This window comes from Hemitrygon akajei, chromosome 18 (genome assembly GCF_048418815.1).
Source record: "Hemitrygon akajei chromosome 18, sHemAka1.3, whole genome shotgun sequence".
Taxonomy (NCBI): domain Eukaryota; kingdom Metazoa; phylum Chordata; class Chondrichthyes; order Myliobatiformes; family Dasyatidae; genus Hemitrygon; species Hemitrygon akajei.
This window is the reverse complement of record NC_133141.1, coordinates 26,865,422-26,886,440: the sequence shown is the minus strand read 5'-3', so window position 1 is coordinate 26,886,440 and position 21,019 is coordinate 26,865,422. Positions and strand designations below refer to the sequence as shown.

Genomic DNA, 21,019 nt, shown 5'->3' with positions numbered 1-21,019 from the left:
GAAAAGGTTATTTGCCTGGCACCACGCTTCGAGCTCTTCCACATCTTCTCTTCATTGTCGGTGATGAGCCCCACCACTGTCCATTTCCCTCCACAGATATTACCTGACCTGCTGAGTTCCTCCAGCAGTTTGTGTTTTGCTTTATTCTATTATTAACAGCTCTAATCCTGCTCATCCCCCATCTGAACAAAGTGCAATCTGTTTTGTCATTTTCAGTTGCACCCCATCCGCTCAACAGCATTTTTTTTAAGGGAGGCGTTCAAGATTTCCATGAGTCTGTGTGTGAGGAGCAGCTTCTCGTCTCCATTCCTGAACAAGCCTGGCTTGAATTTTAGACAGCAGATGCTGGAAGCTGGAGAGACAGGAATTGAACCCCAATCTTGCAGCTGGCTTGCTGTAAAACATTTGCGCTGAGCACTACGCTACAGACACACAGATTAGCAACTCAGCCCTGCCCCACCATGTAGTAAGATCACGGCTGACCTAACTACAACCTTAACGCAATTCCTATCTATCTCAATAACCTTTCTTAATACAGACAGAGATACTCTGTGCTTGCTGCATTTAGTTTAGATTTACAGCATCTGAAGATTTATTTTGTGATCTTCACAGTAATCTTTCACTTCCTTGTGTACCAAGAATTGATCTATTTCGGTCTTAAAAATATTCCATGCTTTACTAAAGAATATTAAAATATTCTAAGCTTCCACCATCCTTTGAGTTGCAAAGACTCACTATCTTTTGAGAGAAATAATTTTGACTCATCTCTGCCTTGAATGGGCAAGCCCCAAAACCATTATTTTTAAAATAGTGACCGCTAATTCTAGATTCTCCCACAGCAGAAAACATCCACTCTGTCATGACCACCCCACCCCCCGACAAAGGATTGCAAATGCTTGAAATAAAACTGGCATTCCAGAGAGCAAGGGAGAACATTGGTACTGTCAGTGTGGACTCTTTGCAGACCAGCTCACAATGTTGAGGAAGTTATTGCCGGTAGATTTACTGAGGAAGGTCTCACCACTTGACTAAGATGCAGACACCAATCAGGACATCAGTGTGAGAGACTGTAGTCGCTGTCCCCCTGAAGCTCACAACTTCTAGCCTCCATGCAGTGTGTAAAAACTGTATTTTCCTCACAAACTGAGTCTCAGTTTAAGATCCTTTCCCTCCCTTCACTTCTCGCTGGCTCTAAGCCATCAAAGAGAAGATAGAGGGAAGGGAGGCACACGAGAAGATAGATAACGGGGAAGACAAGTGAGGGAATGGGATTGCTCCAAGAGAGAGCAGAGACTCAAAGAGCCAAATGGCCACCACCATCTTATGAAAATATGATAAGGAAGAGTTTTTTACAGGTTCATGTCACCTTTGTCTGCTCCTTTACCTGGTGTTCATCTCCAGAATAACCTTAGCCCCGCTCACCCACCACTCTGCCTGCAAGTAATTTTAACGTACGTCTGCCAGCCACTCGTTTGCTTTGAATGCCATTCTTTCCTTTAACCCTTACATACTGTTTGGGTCAAATTTGACCCGTTTTGACATTTGACAGCAGTAAAAACACCCTAAACACCATTTTTTTAGCCAAAATTTTATGACTTTTCCTAAAGTGACCCAAAATGTGCAAAAATGAAAATATTTAAAAATTTTATACTTTTGTACAGGTGCTACAAATTTTTGTGCATTGAAGCTGTTCCGGCTCAAATTTGACCCGTATCTATTGAAATGGATTTTAGATCTCTGAAACATTAATTAAGGATTAATCACCCATTTATTAATGTCAGATAGGCTCTTTATACATTCTAAATGGATCTGTGGTTCAAAATTTGGTATAGACACTTGTTATGAGGGGATTCTTGAGCTGGGTCAGAATTGGCCCGGACTGTACTGTGAAGGTATAGAATATGCAAGGGTTAATCCCTTTTAAAAAGTGGTGCTTCTTGAGGAATGCTCTCTAAGTGCTATCAAGCTATCACAGAACACAGAACGATACAGCGCAGGGACAGGCTCTGCAGCCCACAATATCCGCGCCAAACGTGATGCCAAATTAAACTAAATCCCTTCTGCTTGTACATGATCCATCTCCCCTCCATCCCTGCATATTCATGAGTTGAACAGCCTCTTAAATACCCCTATCATATCTGTTTCCACCATGTGTAATGTCTCTACCTAATCCCCCAGCAGCACGTTCCATTCACCCACCACTCTCTGTGTTTAAAAGAGAAAAAAACCTCCCACTGTTATCCCCTCCTTCAATTCACCTTAAAATTATGCCCCCTCGTATTAGCCATTTCTGTCCTGGGAAAAAATATCTGGTTATCCACACAATCTATTCCTCTTATTATCTTGTACATCTTTATCAAGTCAACATTCACCCTCCTTCACTCCAGAGAGAAAAATTCTAGCTTACTCAACTTTTCTTCATAAACCATGCTCTCTAATCCAGGCAACATCTGGGTAAATCTCTGCACCCTCTCTAAAGCTTTCGCATCCTTCCTATAATGAGGTGACCAGAACTGAACACAATATTCTAAGTGCGATCTCCCCAGAGTTTTAAAGAGCTGAAACATTACCTCTCCTTATAGCTCATACCCTCCAGTCCAGGCAACATCCTGGTGAATCTTTTCTGCAGCCTCTCCAAAACTTCCACGTATTTTCTATAAAGGCGCAACCAGAAATGCACCAAGCCAAAGCTGCAGTAGGAAGTGCTGACTTCAGTGCTCAATGCGCCAACCAGCTGGCTGTACGCCTTCCTCACCACTCGATCCACTTGTATTGCCGCTCACGAAAGGCTCAAAAAGACAGAGGCAGAGGACGCTAGATCTCAAGTCCATAAGCATTAAATCTAGCAGAGACATCAGGAGAAACTACTTTACCCCGAGAGTGGAACTCACGCCCACTTGGAGTAGTTGATGTGAAAAGCGGAAAGGAAAGCTGGTTAACCACTGCAGTTAAAGGGTTAACCACAGCAGTGAAGGAACTAGCAGAAGGGTCTTATAAAATGCTCGCAACAGTGAAACAGCAGCCAAATAACAGCTGCCTCAGTTGCAGCACGTACTTTACAAGTTGTTTCTCACTTCTGATTCCACTGCTTCTTTGTGGAATAAATAATGCTGCTTAATGTGGATAATCAGGTCACAAAATGCAAAATATGGCATTATCCAAAAGCCTATCGTTACCTAGTCTGGCTCTATCACCTCTACACTACCTTGTCAGTCCATTTCCCGAGGTCATGGCATTCCAGAGGGACTCACTTCGAGGAAAGTCCCATTGTGTCGCCATATTTCCCCACATTCACTCTTTAATCACGCCTGATAACCAATGAGATACGCGTCCTTAGTTCTGTCAAAGTTGATGTGTAAACTGACAAGATTAAGAATACGCATGGCGGATTGGTCTTCAGTAGTCTCTTGATTGAGTTCATGAGCTGCGAGGTAATGTTGCAGCTCTATAAAGCCCTGGTTAGACCACTCTGGGAGAGTGGCATTCCGTTCTGGTCGCCTCATTATAAGAAGGATGTGAAAGCTTTAGAGAGGTCGCAGAGGAGATTTACCTAGACGCTGCCTGGATTAGAGAGCATGTCTTATGTCATACATTCAGCAAGCTTCAGCTTTTCTCTCTGAAGAGGAGGATGAGAGGTGACTTTATAAAGGCATACGAGATGATAAGAGGCAGAGATCGAGTGGACAGCCAGAAACTTCTTCCCAGGGCGGAAAGGGCTAATACAAAGGGGCATAATTTTAAAGTGATTAGAGGAAAGTATAGGGCAGGAATGTATTTATTACACAGAGAACGATGGTGATGATTGAGGGAGATATCTTAGGGGCACTTAGAAACAGATAGGCACATGAATGATAGAAAACTGGAGGGTTATGTTGGATGGAAGGGTTAAATTGATTTTAGAGTGGGTTAAAAGGCTGGCACAACATTGCCTATAGCATACTGCATGTTGTATGTTCAATCCCCACTGTGAACTCAAACAGAAGAACATAAAGAGTAGACTCCCCCCCCCAACCATTTCTGACTGCTGAATGGCTTCCAAGCAGGGGCACGAGAACAGAGCGACAGGCACATTGGGAGCCAGGACTGAGGGAGTGCTATACCCACTGCAGGATGCTGACTCCCAAAGGACGTGACAGCCTGCAAGCCGGGCTCTCCTGTGCACATCGCCCCTCCCCAGTCTAACCATTAGTGCCCACGAGTTAAGCTGGCCTTGTTCTGATAGTCAAGCTACTCCCTCCCACCCCCTCGAACCCTTCAAACCATCATTCAACCCTCCAAATAAGAGCAGAAACTGCTGGAAGCACTCAGCAGGTCAAGCAGTATCTGTGGGGAGGAACAGAATCTGCATTCTGACGAAGATATCTTTCTAAACAATGGATTCTTCTAACAGCTGGCCTGTTGCTATCTGTTTGACTGGCTCCCCTCTGCCCTACACTGCACTGTGAACGATACTTCAGGAGTATTCATCTGATTGCAGAGTACTTTAGGGACCCCAGGGTTTGTGAAACTTCAGTCATGAAGCCTAAATTGCACGTGCCCACGACAGGGCACCACAGGTGATGCGGTGGGTAGAGCAGCTGCCTCAAGCTCCAGAAATCAGAGTCCGATCCCAACCTCCTGCCACTGTCTATGTGGAGTTTGCACATTCACCCTCCGACTGTTTGGGATCCCCCCCGGGTGCTCTGGTTTCTTCCTACATTCCAAAGACGTGCAGGCCGGTGGGTTAATTTGTCGCTATAAATTGTTCTCTAGTGCGTGGGTGAATCGGGGCACAATGTTCATTCCAGCCTGTCGGCACCAATCCAATCTACCAGACTTGGTGCGCAGCCTCCGATACGGTGGCGATTCAAGGGCTCACCTGCTCTGCCTCCACCGCGGATCGTGAGATTAGTGTAGATAGGACTTGATGGCCAGCAGGGACATGATGGGCAGAAGCGCCTGTCTCCGTGATCTGAAAATCTAATTTCCGGTACCTTAAACAAGATTCAACCTGCAGATACACACGCCCCTCCTCCCTTCAGCATTTCAAGGCGGAGGGGGGAGGGATTCCCAGTATGACTCTCTGGTCCATTTTTCCATCCCTAGCGTTCTACAGCATCTTCCCCTTGACCTCTACACTGGGGACCCCACACACAGCTTTGCGAAGCACCTGTGTTCAGTACATCGATGACCGCGAGCTCCAGTAATTCACCAGCCCACACCCAATCTGACCTACTGGTCGTTAATCTCTTGAGGTCCAAGGCAAGCTTAAGGAACAGCACCTCGCCTTTCATCTGGCCACGTTGCAGCCTTCTGGACTCAATATTCAATTCACACTGTCAGTACCAGAATCGGGGAGTTCTGTCCGTCATTCGTCTGTGATATTGACTCAGTTTCCCTCTCTCCATTAGTACAGCCTAGCCTACTGTGCATTCCCCACACCTCTGCGCTTTGGGACGCTTTACACTCCTTTGCCCACGGTGTTACTCCCTAACAGCTGCATTAACCCATCGACTGCCACTTATTCCCATGGTAAACCTAGCCAATCCCAGCCTAACCCTATTGCAGATATTTCCCTTGTCCTAACCATCCCTCGCCCACCATCTCTGTAACTTATCTGTTTTCTCTCTTTCCAAAGGGTCTTCGATCTGAAGCATTAATTTGGTGTCTCTTTGCACAGATCTAACCTGACCTGCTGTTTCCACTGCTTCCTTTGTTTTTCTTTCCCACCTGTCCAGGCAATATCCTGGTGAATCTCTTCTGCACTCTCTCCATTGCGATCTGGCTGCTGGCCGTGTGCCCGGAGACACAAGTTCTTTGGGCACAGAGCTCAGAAAAAACGACGCAACAGACTTTTAACATCGTAAACCAGTGAGTTGTTTGTTATGTCTCCCCTCTCACTGTGAAACGGGGACACCTCTTTTTCCCTTATTAGGGAGAGGGAGAGCCTGTGGTATGTCGAATACCGGGTGAACGAGTAGTCTTTGGGGTTCTGCAAGTCTGTGTCTTTACTGATGCTTTGCTGCACGATTGAGTGCTCGTGGGGGGGGGGGTGCCGATGCTTTTTGCTGGTGGGGGCCGTTGCTTTCCTGCTGCTTGTGGATGGGGGGAGCTGGAGAGGGTTCTAACATTTAACTGTCATTCACTCTTTGGGGCACTCCTCTGTTTTTGTGGATGTTTTGTGAAGAAAAAGAATTTCAGGATGTATATTGTATACATTTCTCTGACATTAAATGTATCTATTGAAACACCCTTCCTAGAGTGCAGTGACCGGAAATGCACACGGCACTTCCTGATGATTGGTGTCCATGCCACTGGGCAGTAGTTGTTTAGTTCTGAAAGTGTAGAGTTCTTTGGTACAGGGATGATGGTGGCTGATTTAAAGCATGTGGGGACAGTGGCAGACATGAGAAGGACTCTGCAGAGTCAACCCCTGTAAGGCTGCCGGGCCAGACAACATCCCAGGCCTGGTACTCAGGGAGTGTGCACACAGCTCACTGATGTCTTCACGGACATCTTCAACACTTCACTCACCCAGGCTGCTGTCCCCACATGCTTCGAATCAGCCACCATCATCCCTGTACCAAAGAACTCCGCACTTTCAGAACTAAATGACTACCTCCCAGTGGCACTGACGACTATCATCGTGAAGAGCTTTGAACAGCTGATAATGGCACGTATCAAAAACTCCATTCCTGCCACACTGGACACACTCAGCAGCAAAACCGCTCTACGACAGATGCCGATGGATGCCATAGCATCTGTCCTGCACCTGGCCCTGACACATCTAGAAAACACGGACACTTATGTCTGAATGCTGTTTCTGGATTTCAGTCCAGCATTCAACACTATTGTCCCACAGACCTTGGTGAACAAACTCTTACTCCTTGGTCTAAATACACCTCTGTGCATCTGGGTGTTGGACTTCCTGACGAACAGACCTCAGATAGTCAGGATGCACAACTGATCCTCCCTCTCCATCATCCTGAATATGGGTGTCCCCCCAGGGCAGTGTGCTGAGCCCACTGCTGTATCTCTGCTCACACACGACTGCACGGCCAAGCACCCGAGGAATCACATTGTCAAGTTCACCGACGACAGATCATCTGGATTCCAGTAGCTGTAGTCTCTTGTGCATCCAGAGGTAGGATGGATACAGGTTGTCTCCTCCAGTTACTATGAAGAAAAACTTGCATTCATATAGTGTTTTGCACATCCTACACCAGAACAAGAAGCACTTTGCAGGACTTTTTTTATAAGTACTATGATTGCAATTAAGCTCTTCGACAAGGCTGAAATGGTTGCCACAAGAGGACACAGGTTTAAAGTGCTTGGAAGTAGGTACAGAGGAGGTGTCAGAGGTAAGTTTTTTACTCAGAATGGTGAGTGTGTGAAATGGGCTGCCGACGACGGTGGTGGAGGCGGATACGACAGGGTCTTTTAAGAGACTCCTGGATGGGTACATGGAGCTTAAAAAAACAGAGGGCTGTGGGGAATTCTAGTAATTTCTAAGGTAGGGACACGTTTGGCACAACTTTGCGGGCTGAAGGGCCTGTATTGTGCTGTAGGTTTTCTATGTTTCTACGACACAGAATAGTCAGCGTTCAAGTGTCCTCTCCATGTGACCAATATTGGTGCCTCAACCACAAACCTCTTGCTCGCCTCCCCCGACACACATCCCTGCTGTTAACCATCTTTCACCCTGGTTTGTTTGGAATCATGACAACAGTGGGTAGGAAGGCCTCTTTCAGCTTGCCAGGGAAGGGTTACGCAGGAAGGAGATGTGCGAACTGCAAATATGTTTTGGTGAGCTTGAAGAGCAGCAAGGTCTTTTAGCAGCCAAAGGATGTTTTTAGATTCATCCAAGCATAAGTTTATTCAAGAGTACACAAGGAGCAATTGTTACCACAGGTGGGAGGGTTGGTAGCTGTTCAGCACGGATTGAAAGTAAATTGGAATAGAACAAGGGAGGTGTCAGTTTTCTTTTAATGCACAGTGAGTTGTTATGATCTGCAGTGGACCTCCTGTGGGTGCTAATTCAATAGTAACTTTCAAACTACTTGGGCGGCACAGTGATGTAGCTCATGGAGTTACACCCTCACTATTCTGACCTCGGATGCTGACTGCATGGAGCTTGAGTGTTCTCGCTCTAACTCTATGGGTTCCACTGACCCCTCTTTCCCCCCTCCCCCCCCCACACACACCCCTGGAGCTCCTGTCAAAGAAGTGTGGGTTGGTAGATTAATTTTCCACTGTAAGTTGTCCCCGGTATGTAGGTGAGGGGGAGAATCTCGGGGGAGTTAATGGGACTGTGGGGAATAAAATGGGATCAATGTAAATGATGGCCAATGCAGACTCAATGGGCCGAAGGGCCTGTTTCTGTGTTGTATGACTTCATCTATGATTTCATAAAACAGATTTTGCAGGGGTTTGAACAGACAGTGAGACTAGTTGTCAGCTCCATCAAAGAGCCATCTTGGGTTTGGTAGGTTAACTGGCCTCCGTCAACTTTGTGTGCCCCACTGAGGTGCGTGTTAACATTAGCCAGTGGCGTGCATCCACAACCCTATCACTTTCCTGGTGCCACTGGTGTCAATGGAAGTTAAAACCAGGAGAGGAGAAGCAGGTTGCCAAGTTGATGGCACCAGTTTTATTTATTTGAAGGAACTATACTTCATTCACTGGCTGGTGGCGTAGTGGCATCAGCACTGGACTTCGAGGCAGATGGTCCTGAGTTCAAACCCAGCCGGGTCCCAACCTGGCCAGCAGCAGTATCTATGAGGAAGAAAGGCCTGGCAACCTACTTCTGTATCTTGCCATGAAAACCCTGTGGTCCATGAGGTCATGAAGAGTCGGACTCGACACTAATGACTGAACAACAAATACTTCATTCATGCATTCATGGTTATACAGTGTATATGGTATCCTTACGTGTTATCGTTCTTGGCACAAGGTTTATCATCTCCATTTGACAAAAGAGATTCTGCAGATGTTGGAAATCTAGAGCAACAGACACCAAATGCTGGAGGAACTCAGCAGGTCAGGCAACATCTATTGAGGCAAATAAGCAGTTAATGAAGGGGCTCAGCCCAAAGCATCAACTGTTCATTTCCCTCCATTAATGCTGCCTGACCTGCTGAGTTCCTTCAGCATTTTGTGTGTGTTACTTGTCTAATTCCATTTTCTTTCAGGATTCTCATTACATCAGCATGACATCAATTTGTCTCTTTGCATTTTATTCCTAAGCAACAATCCGAAAGGTTATTACACATTATCCAGTGGGTGAAGTTCAAAGTTCAAAATAAATTTATTATCAAAGTACATTTGTCACCATATACAAACCTGAGATTCATTTTCTTGTGAGCGTTCACAGTAAGTACAAAGAAACACAATAGAAGGGCTCTAGACTGCAGTCCACCCCACCGAGCCTTAGCATTGGCTGCATCTATCTTCTGTGCGTTCCTCAGCATGTACTCCTGCACTACAAATCCACTGAGTTCTGGTGAGGCGTTCTGTCAGATGGTTTGTGCAGTCTGTTCAGAAACCATCCCACTGGATCCATCATACCCCTGGCCCAACAGGATCTGCAGGGTATTCAGTGACAACCACTATCTGATTGACTTCTGGTCAAAAGTGTTTTCTGCAGAACTATTCCTACAAACGATTGATAGCGCGGCACAGTCCGACTGAATGGGACATTGCCGGGCAACGAGGCCCGTCCCATCTTCGTAACTCCGGGGGCAGGTAGAACCTCAGCTCACTGTGACACAGGGTGCTTTTGTACTCAGGGTACACTCACAGCTTGGTACAGCCACACCCAAAGGTAGTCATCAGGATGAGAATATGTTTCTCCCCACTCCCCCCGCCATTTCTATGGGGACTTGTGCTTTGTGACATGAACTGGATCCATGTATCCATGTTCTGGATCTCCAGATAAACCAGAAGTCTGCTCGGCTGACAGAAGAGTACGGTATGGACCACAGCTGCACCAAGTACAGCACCTTGCACCCAAGGACCAGGTCCTTCCTACCATCAAGGGGGGGCCTCGCTCACACATTCCCAACCTCTGTTTCACCTTGGCTATCCACTCCACATCGCACATCTCGGTTTCTCTGCGACCAGCACCTTCAGGTGACCAGACCCACCGGTGAAGGGAGTGGAGGATTGGTCAGACTAGCGTGCAGAGAACATGGTCTTGCTCTTCCTGCAATTGCCTCTGACCCCCAAGGCCAGCTCCACTGGTCGCAGATGATGATCTTCCAAGCAGAAAATGGTAGCGTCATCCAAAATTCTGTAAACCTCCTTCTCCTGGTACTTGCTGCCTAGGCTGGTATCTGTCTGTTTCCCCCTCAAAGTTCCTCTTCTACGTCCACTCCCATCGACTGCACAAGGAGCAGTTTCTGATGCTTTCTGGGAGTTGATGTCTCCCCCTCTGATCATCACTTGCTTTCTGAACACCATTGAAGAAACCTTTTTGATTAATGTCTTGATTGCTTTGGGGAGACAGAGAGAGAAGCTTTGCATTCTACGACCTGGAGACTCTTTTCAGTTCCCTAGTGTTTTACTAGGGACAGCAATTGACAGTCCGTTTCCATGTCTTCCTGAGGGTCACAGGAAGGAGGCAGTGATCAGAGAAGTATACCTGGGACATGGCAGAACTGTGTACTCCTGTACTCGACACAGTTTGCCATCTTAACATCTTAACAGACGCTACCTAGTTTGTTGCTGTCCAGCTGCTTTGATGATGAGTTGAAGTCACCGGCCAGGATGTCGCTAGCAGCGATGGGAGCAACTGGAGACGAGCCAGCATCTCGCTCTGCAGGATGAAGGTGAGCACAGTGATTAGCTGGAGAAGCACACACAAAATGCCGGAGGAACTCAGCAGGTCAGGCAGCGTCTATGGAGAGGTATAAATTATCAATGTTTCAGGCTGAGACCCTTCATCAGGACTGGAAAAGGAGGAGGAAGAAACTAGTAGTCCTTCCCTTACCCCCACCTTCTTATTCTGGCTTCTGCCTCTTCCTTTCCAGTCCTGATGATGAGTCTCAGCACTAAGAGTCATCTGTTTATTCCTGCTCATAGATGCTGCCTGCCCAGCTGAGTTCCTCCAGCATTGTGTGTGTGTGTTTCTCTTTATTTCCAGCATCTGCAGACTCTCTTGTGTTTATTATTAGCTAGATGCACCGTTTTTGTACTGGAGCACAGGGCCATTGTCTGCTGCATGATCCTTTATTGGAATAAATGAGGAATTATTTACCAAGTCTTTTCCTCGAATGAGCAGCGACCTGCCTCAGTAATAGTGGACACAGAGACAGATGGAGAGGAGCAGCTTAATGCTTAAGCTTCAAAATTCCTATTGGTCTGAACAGAGAAATGCTTAAAATGCTTGATTGACATTTCACTGTTTTAATGGAGGTGTTAACCTTTTTATTATAAATTGGTTAAGCTCTCTTGTAATATAGGAATGTCAAATGCATTTAATGTTCTCCTATAGGCTGTACAAGCAAATTCAACTGACTTTCAAAGGAAAATTGGATCAATCATGAAAATGAAAAGTTCGCAGTGTATTTGGGAAAGTGCAGAGGAGGAGACTTCTTTTTTCAAATGGTGGGCACAGCAGTGTAAAACTTAATCATCTCTTTGGCACTAAAGATTTTTGCCCTTTCCCTGAAATGTGTCTCATTTTCTGGCACTCTTACATCCGAGTTAGAATGATTATAGATTCCACACACACCCAGTGCTGTAATGTCAGAGATGCTGTTTTTTTAGTGTGTGGTGAAGATTCTTGCCTGTTGTTTTGGAGATGAAAGAGCCCACAATTTCATTTGAAGAAGCAGCATTTTTCCTGGTGACGTGAGCAACCTTTATCCCTTAACCTCGAATCTGAATGTGAGGGGAATGGAGGGATGCAGACTATAATCGGGAGGAGGACATTTAGTATAAATGGCCATCAAGAACATACAAAATAGGAGCAGGAGTTGGCCATCTGACCATCGAGCCTGCTCCGCCATCCAATAAGATCATGACTGTTCTGGCCGTGAACTCAGCTCCATCTACCTGCCCTTTCTCCATAACCCTTAATTCTCCCGCTAGTCGAAAATCTATCTATTTCTTAAATATATTTGATTATGTGGCCTCCACTGAATTCCACAGAGTCACTACTCTCTGGAAAAAAGCAGTTTCTCCTCATCTCTCTCTTAAATCTATTCCCACAAATCATCAGGCATTTTCCCTTAGTTCCAGTCTCTCTTACCTGTGGAAACAACATTCCTGCCTCTATCTTATCTATCTCTTTCATAATTTTGTATGTTTCTATCAGATCTTCTCTCATTCTTCTGAATTCCAGTGATTATGGTCCCAGGCAACTCAATTTCTCCTCATAGGCTAATCCCCTCCAGAATCAACTCGGTGAACCTCCTCTGCTTCGCCCCTAAGCTAGTATATCTTTCCTCAAGTAAGGACACACAGTACTCCAGGTGTAGCCTCACCAGTATCCTGCACAACATTGTGGGCCAAATGGCCTGCCCAGTGCTGCACTGTTCTACGTTCACCACTGGAATAATCCCAAATGTCAGCTGTGCACTTGCAGTCCAGATGAAGGGTTTGGACCCGAATGGTCGACTGTTCATTTCCCTCCATGGATACTTGCCTGACCTGCTGACTTCCTCCAGCATCTTGTTTATTGCTCCAGTTTCCAGTGTCTTGTGTCTCCAGTGGACCAACACTGTACAGTGTCTGGGAGCCTGCTGTGTGTAAATTGGCTGCTTTGTTTCTCACATTATCTTTGGACTGCACCACATTTCAGGAGTACCTCTCTGGCTCCGTGGGGATGTTATGAAATTGTTGAAAGTACCACAGAACTTTATTCCAGTCTCTCTTTCCTTTCTCTTTATTTTTTCTTCTTCCTTTTCCAATTATTTGTCAGATCCCATTTCCTCCCAAGACAGCCAGGAGAAATGTTCCCATTCACCCATTTCAAACGCTTGTAGCTTGGATTGCAGCCAGATTAAGATCAGAAAAGAAAACAGAGCTAATTTTCCCCCCAAAAGCCGCTTATTTTCTCCTTCCCTGGAAGCCCTCACTGGGGCCACTTAGCCACAGCCTGAGAGCTGGCAGGGGGTGTACGTGACCTCTAAGAGGGAAAACAGCAACTGGGAGTTCACTGGCATTGTCAATAGGAATGGTATCAGAACAGGGAAATGGGTCTCTGCACAGCACCAAGTCCAGAACAGTAATCATGTGAAATCATTCTGCAAGCTTTTTGGTTTAGCTCTGCAAAACTAAGTTGGTGCTAATCACACGTACGGCTGATTAAAAGGGATGTGCACTCGGCTCTGAGAGCTGGATTGTATTGGAGGTGGGAGCGTTGAGCTCAAAAAATTCATTTGAGCGCTCCTACTGCATTAAACTCATGACCTTATGAAATGTACGGACGGGAGCACAGCTGTTTAGCAGGATGACAGTATGCTCCAGATTTGAACAATACAGTCAGTAATGAAGTAAAGGCATTCTGCACCCTCGTGTCAGATAAAACTCAATTTAGAGGGGTACTAGGAGGGAAGCCTAGGAGGCGGTGTAGTGGCATCTGCACTGGACTTCAAGGCAAGTGGTCCTGGGTTCAAATCCAGCCTGCTCCTTGCACGCTTTCCATCTGTGCTGGGTTGAGTGTCGAGCTAGCAACTCAGCCTTGTAAAAAACAGACAAAGTACTAAAGAAATGCCACCCAGTGCACCATAATGCGCAGAGAGGAACAACTACGAGGGAAGCCTTGTGATCAGCAGTAACGTTACTGAATGCCAAAACAGCAGCAAGGGGTTTTAATTCCTGCTACTTTTTCTTTTGCAGTCTATTGACGTTGGCTGACAAACGTGTGTATGTAGCAGTCACTTGAAGTGCCTTAAAGCCACGGTAAAAACAGCAAGTTCATATTGAAACTTGGGTTAGCATTGGCTATACTGGCTCCTATGGCAAATAACCTGTGGCCAGTGCTGACTTGTAGGAGGTCGGTCAAGAAGGTTCAGTCGCTCGGCATTCGAAAGGAGTTAGTAAATTGGATTAGACATCAGCTTTGCGGAGAAGCCAGGTAGTAGATAGTTGCCTCTCTGACGGGAGGCCTGTGACTAGGTGAGTGCTGCAGGGATCGGTGCTGGGTCTGTTGTTGTTTGTCATCTATATCAATGATCTTGATGAATATGTGGCGAACCTGATCAGAAAATTTGCAGATGATTTCAAGTTTGGTGGAGTGAACAGTGAGGAAGGCTATCAGAGCCCGCAGCAGGATTTGGACCAGCTGGAAAATGGGCTGAAAGACGGCAGATGGAATTTAATGCAAACAAGTGTAAAGTGTTGCACTTTGGTGGGACCGACCATGCACAGTGAACGGTAGGGCACTGAGGAGTGTGGTAGAACAAAAGGATGTGGGAATACAGGTCGATAATTCAATGAAAGTGGTATCACAGGTAGATAGGGTTGTGAAGAATGCTTTTGGCACATTGGGCTTCATAAATCAATGCATTGACGTTATGTTGAAAAAGTATCCTGTACAGAGAAAGTTTATAAGGATGTTGCCGGATCTGGAGGACCTGAGTTATAAGGAAAGATTGAATAGGTTAGGACTTTACTCTTTAGAATGTAGAAAATTGAGAGGAGATTTGGTAGAGGTATACAAAATTATGAGGGGTATAGATAGGTAAATGCAAGCAGGCTTTTTCCACTGAGGTTGGATGGGACTACAACCAGAAGTCATGGGTTAAAGGTGAAAGGTAAAAAGTTTAAGTGGAACATGAAGGGAAACTTCTTCACTCAGAGGGTTGTGAGAGATTGTGGAACAAGCTGCCAGTACAAGTGAAGCATGCAAGTTTGATTTCAACACTAAGAGAAGTTTGGATAGGTACATGGATAGTAGAGATATGGAGGGCTATGGTCCCAGTGCAGGTCGATGGGAGCAGGCAGTTTAAATGGTTCGGCATGGGCTGGAGGGCCTGTTTTTGTGCTGTATTTTTCTATGACTCTATCTGTGAAGGATGTCCACATGTCAGGCCTGAGGCCTGTGTTCATCCAAGTGAGCCAGCTCATTCAAGTTTTGGTGAGAAGTTATGGGGGCACAGAGGTGGAAGCCAAAATGTTCATGTGGCTGCGGAGATGTGGCTGTCTTTGACATGGTACTTTGAATGCATGTCTCTCTCCACAGATGCTGCCTGACTGGCTGAGATTTTCCAGCATTCTCTTAGTTTTTATTTCGGATTTCCAGCATCTACAGTATTTAATTTTTTTAATGCTGTGTTGGGGCCTTAGAAACATAGAAAACCTACATTACAATACAGGCCCTTCAGCCCACAAAGCTGTGCTGAACATGTCCTTACCTCAGGAATTATCTAGGGTTACCCATAGCCCTCTATTTTTCTATGCTCCACATACCTGTCCAGGAGTCTCTTAAAAGACCCTATTGTATCCGCCTCCACCACCGTCGCCAGTAGCCTATTTCATACACTCACCAATCTCTATTGAGTAAAATCTTACCCCTGACATCTCCTCTGTACCTATTCCCCAGCACCGTAAAACTATGCCCTCTCGTGCTAGCCATTCCAGCCCTGGGAAAAAGCCTCTGACCATTCACAAGATCAATGCCTCTGATCATCTTATACACCTGTATCAGGTCACCTCTCATCCTCCGTCGCTCCAAGGAGAAAAGGCTGAGTTCACTCAACCTGTTCTCATAAGGCATGCTCCCCAATCCAGGCAACATCCTTGTAAATCTCCTCTGCACCCTTTCTATGGTTTCCACATCCTTCCCATAGTGAGGTGATCAGAACTGAGCACAGTACTCCAAGTGGGGTCTGATCAGGGTCCTAAAAAGCTGCAACATTACCTCTTGGCTCCTAAATTCAATTCCACGATTGATTAAGGCCAATATACCTTATGCCTTCTTAACCACAGAGTCAACCTGCGTAGCAGGTTTGAGTGTCCTATGGACTTGGACCCCAAGATCCCTCTGATTCTCCAAGATGCCAAGAGTCTTACCATTAATACTATATTCTGCCATCATATTTGACCTACCAAAATGAACCACCTCACACTTAATCTGAGTTGAACTCCATCTGCCACTTTCCAGCCCAGTTTTGCATCCAATCAATGTCCTGCTGTAACCTCTGACAGCCCTCCACACTATCCACAACACCCCCAACCTTTGTGTCATCAGCAAATTTACTGACCCATCCCTCCACTTCCTCATCCAGGTCGCTTATAAAAATCACGAAGAGTAGGGGGTCCCAGAACAGATCCCTGAGACACACCACTGGTCACCGACCACCATGCAGAATATGACCTGTCTACAACCACTCTTTGCCTTCTGTGGGCAAGCCAGTTCTGGATCCACAAAGCAATGTCCCCTTGGATCGTGTGCCTCCTTACTTTCTCAATAAGTCTTGCATGGGGTACCTTGTCAAATGCCTATAAGCCTTGCCTAGGCTCTGCAACATTAGATTGTTTTTTTTCCTATTTATAAAAAAAAGACATAGAGCTGGAAAATGCACCAAAGGTCTGAGTTAACAGATTGGGATTCCATCTTGGGTAGGTGGAAAGCAGATAGGGGCAATTAAATTGAGGTTGTCCAAATTCTGAAGAGTTGACTTTAAAGAATGGTTCTGGGGTGCTTATCAACCCAAGGTATCAGTAAGGGACCTTTCAGTCATAACAAGGTAAAGTGTGAGGGCAAGAGTCCATCTTATTGTACGAAGTCCATTCAAGATGGTGGGATAGAAGCTGTCCTGCAGCCTAGTCGTACGTGCATTCAGGCTTTTCTATCTACTGCCTGATGGGAGGGGGGAAAAGAGAGAATAGACAGGGTGGCTGGGGCCTTTGAATATGTTGGCTGCTTAGTAAAGCAGCAAAAAGTATAGGCAGAGTCCATGGAGGGAAGGAGGCTGGTTTCCATGATGTGATGGGCTGTGTCCACAACTCTCTGCAGTTCCCTGCGGTCACGGATGGAGCAGTTGCCATACCAAGCTGTTATGCATCCAGGGCGAATGCTTTCTATGATGCATTGACAAAAATTGGTAAGAGTCAACAAGCACATGCCAAATTTCTTTAGCCTCCTGAGGAAGTCGAGGCATTGGTGAGGTTTCTTGCCCCTGACACTCTTCATTGTCACCTGCTACTGCCCTATTAATCACTACACTGACCCTGAATTCCTGATCAGGAGATAGCCCCTTTGTCCTATCCAACACCTTCCCTGCCCGCTCTACAACTTAACACTAATGTCTTTCTCTCTGTACCATGTTCTGATGAAGAGTCTCAGAACTGAACCATTAATTCATTCTCCCCCTTCCCCTCCTGAAACTGCTTTACCTGTTGAGTGTTTCCAGCATTTCCTTGCTTTTATTCTGATTTCTAGCATCTGCAGTATTCTTTTTTTTAATTTTCCTGATAAAGGAAAGAAGTGAAGCAGGGTGCAGCATTGATGGGGCAAAACTAATGGGATCTAGGTTATTCAGCACAAGTGGTTTACTTTGGGGCAGTGGACTTCCAGGTCGCAATATTGAAGGTGTTGAGAACCCAACGTCATCTGGAAAACCTAGAAGATTATCCATCAGTGGCACCCTGATGAAGAGGCTACATAGCAGTCTGGTTTTGGAGTTAACATAGATTAGGGGGCAAGCTGATGTCATGATCTGAACTCCAAAGTTGAACATATCCAAAGATGAAATTTAAAAAGACACCTTGAAGATCCTGTTCTCTGGTAGCAGAGGGAAAAAAAAACTTAATCCTGAGGCCACAGGTCTGATGGTGATGAGAAATGATATGAAAATCCCACTTGGAGCACTTCCCTTTCTCTCCTCTTGGCCCCCATTACCAACTGGATGACCAAAAGGAAGAATGTGGAGGTGCTTGAAATTGGGAAGTCATGTGTTGACGCATCCCTGGAATTTCTACGGCCGTGGCTATCATCCACAATAGAGACTGCTACTCAGAGGGGGAGAGAGTGCGAGTTCCTTCTCTTGGGGAATTAAATATTTCTTCTCTTGGGGAATCTATTTTATAGTAGTTCATGTCAGAACATACTCACTTGAGAGTCAATTGTGTAACGTGACTGGCATTGCTGAAAGTTGGTTTCAGAGACTTGGAGAGTCACTATATTCAGAGGGACTTGCCTGTCAGTTTTGCAGATAATAATCATCAAAGGACTGTGCCCTTAAGGACAGGTTGTAGACCACACCTCCAGTGCAATACTCGGGTAGTGGTGTGTCATCTTTTCCTAATTTAACATTAAGTTGACTTCTTGTCTATCCCACAGATGGCATGAAAAGATTCAAATTAGAAACATTCTCCCAGTGTCCTGAAGAATATTTGTCCTACAGTGACATCTCCAAAACAGATTTGCCTTGAAATTTGACCTGCATTTCATATATTTTACATGCCTCTTCCTCCCTGTATCTCTATTCCTCTCTCTCTCTCTCTCTCTTTTTTCCCCCTTCTCCTCTCTCCTCCCCCCCCCCCCCCCGTGACTCTTAACCTGCCAACCAGTTGGCTTCATCAAATTATGACCATAGCAACCCTGCCTCTGCCTATCGGATTCCCTTTGTCCTCCTAAACCCAACCCAACTTCTATACAACTTAAACCTAATATTTTTTCACATTTCCAGTTCAGAAGGCATTTGATAAGGTTCCTCATTCAGAAAGTCAAGAGACATGGGATCCAGGCAAACTTAGCTGTGTGGATTCAGAATTGGCTTGCCCATAGACAGCAAGATGACGATGGAGCGTTCTCTGCCTGGAAGTCAGTAGCCAATGGTGTTTGGCAGGGATCTGTTCCAGGATCCCTTGTTCTTTGTGATTTCTATAAATGACTTGGATGAGCAAGTTGAAGAGTGGATTAGTAAGTTTGCAGCTGACGCCGAGGTTGGTGGTTAGTGTAGAAGGTTGTATAGGATATTGACAGGATGCAAAGCTGAGCCGAGGAATGGCAGATGGAGTTTAAACTGGAAAAGTATGAAGTTTGGGAAGTTGAACGTGAAGTCAGCATACAAGATTAATGGCAGGATTCTTCGTAGTGTGGAAAAACAGTGAGATAGTTGGGTCCATATCCATAGATCCCTCAAAGTTGTAGAGCAAGTTGATAAAGTTGGTAAAAATGTGTATTGTGTGTTGGCCTTCATGAGTTGGGGGATTGAGTTCAAGAACCATGAGGTAATGTTGCAGCTCTATAAAACTCTGGTTAGACCACACTTGGAGAATTGTGTTCAGATCTGGTCACCTCATTATAGGTAAGATGTGGAAGCTTTAGAGAGGGAGCAGAGGAGATTTACCAGAATGCTGCCTGGATTAGGGAGCAAGACTTATGATAATAGGTTAAATGACCTAGGGTTTTTCTCCTTGGAATGAAAAAGGATGGGAGGTGACTTAACAGAGGTGTACAAGATGACAAGAGGCATAGATCGCATGGGTAACCAGAGATTATTTTCCCTAGGGCAGAAATGGCTAATACCAGGGGGCATAATTTTAAGGTGATTGGAAGAACGTATAGGAGGATGTCAGGGGTAAGATTTTTACACAAAGAGTACTGGGGCCAGGGGTGGTGGTAGAGGCAGATACGTTAGGGACATTTAAAAAAAAACTCTTAGATAGGCACATGGATGATAGAAAAATAAGGGCTATGGAGAAGGGAAGGGTTAGATTGATCTTAGAGTAAGTTAATACTTTGGCCCAACGGTGCTGTAGTATTTTACGTTCTATGACTTTTTCACATAACAGTCTATCTGTGATGCAGCTTTCAACAAATTATGCACTTCCATTCTAGATCCCTCTGTTCCGTTACACTCTCGAAGTACCCTACCGTCTCATTAGGACCGAGAATTTATCCACCTTAAAGCTAGCTAAGATCCCCTTCTATTGGTAATATATTCTTGGATTTCACATCCCTGATTTTTTAGCTGCTGTGTCCTTTTTGCTAATGAATATGATGAAAAATATTGTCATGATGATAAGTATTCATTGGTTACCTTGCTTGTACTTGCTGGTTAGCTTTTGTCCTGGATCAGACCTCTAATGGGGTGGATGAAAGTCTCCAGATTAAAGCTGTCAGTAAATTGAACAACAGACATGTTTTTTGATGTTTTCTGCAAAATCCTACTGGAAAGGTTCAGGCAAATTTGATCTACCCTGCACTAATTGTTACAGTGTGGGATCAGTATCTTTGCAAAGGAGTTTGTCATTTCTTGCTCTGAAGGAGAAGTTTGTTCTGTGCTTTACTCTATACTATACGACAGAAGCTTGAGGAATACCTTATCTTCTTTCTGGGCATATTGAGGCCTATCAGACTCTCCCGATTTCTACAACTTTGGGATACTTGCTTTCTCTGCTGGTATCAGAGTTGGATATTTCTGGAGTCCTAGGGTCAGGCAGCACAGAAATGGGCTCTTTGGCCCACCATGTCTATGCTGGCCATCAAGCACCCATCTATACTAATCCCGTATACCAAAACTTGGTCCAATCATTCTCTTGGTGATTCAAGGGCTCATCCAGATACTTCTTAAATATTGTGAGAATCTCTGCCTCCACCACCTTTATTTTTTCTCTCTTGCTCTTTCTGTCTCTCCAATGGCCCCCATTAACCCATCAACAAAATGATCTCTCTAGCCCCTCCCCACAGTAACCCTGGTCTCACACTATCACAGATATTCCCTCTGTCCTATCCAAACTGTTGCACATTTTTTATTTCTGAAATATAATTTGTTTCCTCTCTGAGTTCTGATGAAATGTCAGGCCTGAACGTTAACTGTTCCACTCTCCACGGATGCTGCCCGACCTGTTCAGTGCTTCTAGCAACTTTTGATTTTATTTCAGATGCTAGTATCTGCAGTTCTCCAGTGCTGGAAACCTGGAGCGTCACACAAAAGGTGCTGGAGGAACTCGGTGGGCCAGGCAGCTTCTATGAAGGGAAAAGGGCAGCCGATGTTTTGGATTGATACCCTTCAGCTGGGTGGAAAGGATAGAGGGGCGATAGCCAGTATAAAGGGGTGCGGCAAAATCAACTGGATCTATC

General features: G+C 45.4%; 1 protein-coding gene across 1 annotated transcript in view; it reads left to right on the top strand.

Annotated features, from left to right (window-relative positions):
• LOC140741216 (rho guanine nucleotide exchange factor 25-like) overlaps nucleotides 1-21,019 on the top strand; it is a 469,368-nt gene that overhangs the window by 3,199 nt on the left and 445,150 nt on the right. The gene's annotated exons all lie outside the window — the stretch shown is intronic.